General features: G+C 52.7%; 1 pseudogene; it reads right to left on the minus strand.

Annotated features, from left to right (window-relative positions):
- Positions 1-1,565: 1,565 nt before the first annotated feature.
- Positions 1,566-1,702, minus strand: LOC142771508 (U1 spliceosomal RNA; annotated as a pseudogene).
- Positions 1,703-4,004: the final 2,302 nt, after the last annotated feature.

Below are 4,004 nucleotides of genomic sequence, written 5' to 3' on the forward strand. Positions count from 1 at the left end.
GTTGTGCAACAAGTGTCCGTTTCCTGGGCATTACCACCGACAACAAGCTATTATGGCGACGTGCGGTTGATGGTATAGTCACTGCATCAGTGCAAAGGATCAACGCTCTTCGTCGCATGGCAGGGGTCCGTTGGGGCAACAGTCCTATGTCCATGCTTAAATTGAATGATGCGCTTATAACAAGCTGCATTCTTTATCAGCTGCCCCTGATATCACCATCACCAAGCCAGTTCGAACGCCTAGAGGCAGTGCACATAAAGGGTCTTCGCTTGGCGATGGGAGTCCCTCAGGCGGCTTCAAACACGAAGGTCACCAATGAAGCCGAGTCTCTTCCGCTCCGCCTTTTGGCGTCTCAGGCCTTATTGACGCAGCTGTCAAGACTGGGCGAGTCCTTCGCAGGCACGGTGCTTCTCCGGCGGCTAAGAACAAGAAATGGCTCACATTTCAACGCGGCACTAAACACATGTCAATATTTAGGCTTGAAACTGCCTAAACGGCGCCCTATAGACCCGCCATGGTCTTTTGTGGATGTTGCGTGCAACTTGAGCGTACCCAATCTACCAGCGAAGCGCACAATTCTAGCCGCGGAAGCGAAATTTCTTGCGCTGGACCACTTGAGCACCATGTACCACGGCCACCTACAATTGTACACCGACGGATCAGTGTGCACACAGACGGATAGCTGCGCAGCGGCTTTCTGCATACCCAGCCTGGGCGTGTCATGGTCGGGCCGCTTGGATCGCGTGGTTTCGTCCCCAACGGTAGAAAGCATTGCAATTACGGCGGCTTTGCGAAAACTGCGATCCTTTTCTGCACGAGATGTTGTAGTGCTGACGGACTCCAAATCGGCGCTACAAAGACTGCATCGTGGCCTACCTCAAGAAAAGTTCACTAGGCAATCTCCGGCACTAATCAAACACCTAAATGACAAGAGTTTTAATATAAAGTTCCAGTGGTTCCCATCCAACGTTGGCATTGAGGGCAATGAAAAGGCTGACGCCCTTGCATGCGAAGCACGTACATCGTTTCCAAAAGTAAGAACTCCCGAGACTTACCAGAACAACAAAGATGTGATACGCAATCATTTCAAGGCGATCTACAAGTTTCCACACCAAGCATGTGTAATTCATGAACTTTCTCGTGAAGAAGCAACGCTGTTGTACCGCATTAGAACCGGCTCCGCGTACATCCCGGCCTGGCCATTCAAGACTGGGAGATACGCTTCCCCGTTCTGTGCCTTCTGTGGTGACATCGGGGATATTGAACATTTCATTTGGCTTTGCCCACAGTTTGATGCGCAAAGAGCAGCGATGATCCGCGCCTTGCGAAAAGGCTGTCATAGGCACCGGACAGTTGATGACATCATCTTTCCTGAAGGACCCGCGGCAACTAGGAGGGACGTGCAACGAACTTTGTTGGTCTTCGTGCGAGACACTGGGCTGTCTGACACGTGGTGACATTTTCCAAATTCAGGAGATGCTCAGGCGGAACAATTGCCGGCCATGCAGGCCCAGCTTACCCCGCCTGCTGCAACAACACCACCACCATCCTTTGGCTTGTAAAATAGGGGGAGAGCGCGAACGCAGTCCCCCACTACCAAAAATTGCATGCCCCATCTGCCCCAGTTTGGGGTAGTGGCAGGGGTCTGCACGAGCGCAGTGCAATGCCCGCGCCTCACCCTGGGGGCAACAAAGAGAAGTTTATTGACTTCCAACCAAGGATAAAGTACATGACAAAAACATCGAGCTTCACGACTACAAAGGGTGCATGTACAATCAGGAAAGCACCACTACCGAGGTACAATGTATGTGGGGGAATGTACCCCTCTATTTACTGTACAGCGCGTGGTGCTCCAGAAGGCATGCGCGGCGGTAGGTCTTCTCAACACGCGGTAAGAACAAGTAGCGACTTAGCGCTGTACAACTCTAGGTATTATTTCTTTTTTGTCGCCTGAAACAATGCTGCTTTCGTACACAGTAAGTGCATGCCTGGAGGTATAAAAGAGGCCTTGAAGCTGGGGGGCGCCGGGGGGGGGTACAAGGGAGTGGGGGGGGCTCTTGTCTCCCCCCAAATAAGGCATCAGATATAATCTGCGCGTAAAAAACTGACTGAAGGCGCCAATCAATGAAGAAGGCGCTATACAAAATTTAACTCAAGTGTCGAGCAGCACACTTTGCCCGAATCGATTACAAATAACAACGACAATGGGCTGATGAAATGAAAAAGCTGATAAAGATATACAGATATATATATATATATATATATATATATATATATATATATGTATGTATACAAGTCCCCTTCTGCATGTGCTAGACAGCGGGAGGGGGGTCACCAGGTAGTGATTGGGGCGGCTAGCTTACTATTCCTCAGAAAAAAAGAATTTGGTATTGCACCGATGAAGGAAGTTTTCCTCGCCGCTGGCCTCGAGTTCGCCGGATAGGTGGGCCCATAGCAACCGCCGGATACGGGAGACTACCGGAAACGCGCTCCGGACAGGCTTTCTACGCGCCTCCGCTAGCGATCTCCTTTGCCAAATAGCTAGCATTGTGAAGATCAGCACAAGTTGGCCGAAGGCACCTTTGTTGCGCTTGTGGTAAGGAGGTGGGCGGATACCAAAGGAGCGGGCTACCATGCGCCACACGAGTTTCACCGCCACGCATTGGAACAACGCGTGATCCTGCGATTCAACTGCGTGACAGTTCGGACAACGTGCATCCGGGACTATTCCAAATTTATGCAGGCGTTGTCTGGTGGGGAGGACGGCCCAGGCCTTTTTCAGGAGGAAATCCTGTGCATCACGGGGGGTGCCGCAACGGAGCGAGAGTAATTCGCGCTTCGCGCGCTCGCCTCGTTTTTGTTCAATGTCACTCAGCTGTTTCCGCGTGATGGCTTCAACGATGCGCGCTGGCTGGTCCTCATCCACATCGCCTTCGGGCACTTCTTGCCTCAACATGCGCCAGGTAGCCGACGCCGTTTTATAGAAGGGCGCGGGTGCCTCAGCAAAGGGCCCAATGTGGTGGCCTGCATCCAGCCAGTCGTGCTTCACTCCACTCCAGTAGAGGAGTAGGTTGCGCCCTACGTAATCGCTCGCGCGCGCGAGCATGCGGGCGGTTTTCAGGGCCAGGACTCTGCTCGTGGTCAACACATGTGGTAGGCCGAGACCCCCTTCTGACACTGCCAGTTGTAGCAAGTTTTGCTTCAATGGTGGCGGTTTCCCATCCCAGAGGTATGCGTTAATGAGTTTGGTCAACTGGCTTGCTGTTCTTGTGGGCATCACCGCTACTCGGCTCGCATGCGAGGCTAGGGCGCAAATGCTTGTTTTGACGGCTACTGCTTTCTCGCATAGCGTCAGGCCTTGTAGGCTAGCGCTCTCTGACACTTGTGCAGCCCTGTCCACGACTCGGGACCACGTAGAGGCCGTAACTTCTACGCGGGAAAAGTATATACCGAGGACCTTAACAGCGGTGACTACCTCGAAGTTGCCGATCACGTGCGCCGGGAAATGGCCGAATAGGAGGGCTTTACACTTTCTCTCATTTAGCTGTGCACCTGATGCTAGGGCGTATGACGCGAATACCTGGTGAAAGCGCTCGAGACTGCTTGGATCTCGCACAAAAAGGAAGATATCGTCAGCGTATGCGAGGACTTTCAGGTCCTCAGTTCCTGTGAGGGGAAGGCTCCGGATGTGCGCGTCGCTTGCCAGGGATGTAAGTAGCGGCTCTATCGCGAGTACAAAGAGGGTTGGGCCAAGCGGGCAGCCCTGCCTGATCCCTCTCGTGTACTGAAAGGTGTCCGTCATGGAGCGATTTACTACTACGTGGCACCTGAGGTCTGAGTACAGGAGCCTTATCACTTGTACAAAGTTTGCCGGTAGGCCAAACTCTCGCAGGGTTTCGAACAGGTAGGCGTGCCTGACCCTATCGAAAGCCTTGGCCTGATCAAGCGAAAAAAAGGCTCCAGTGACTCTTTTCTCCGAAGCGTACTGGAACAAGTCCCTTGTC

This window comes from Rhipicephalus microplus, chromosome 1, assembly GCF_043290135.1.
Source record: "Rhipicephalus microplus isolate Deutch F79 chromosome 1, USDA_Rmic, whole genome shotgun sequence".
Classification (NCBI taxonomy): domain Eukaryota; kingdom Metazoa; phylum Arthropoda; class Arachnida; order Ixodida; family Ixodidae; genus Rhipicephalus; species Rhipicephalus microplus.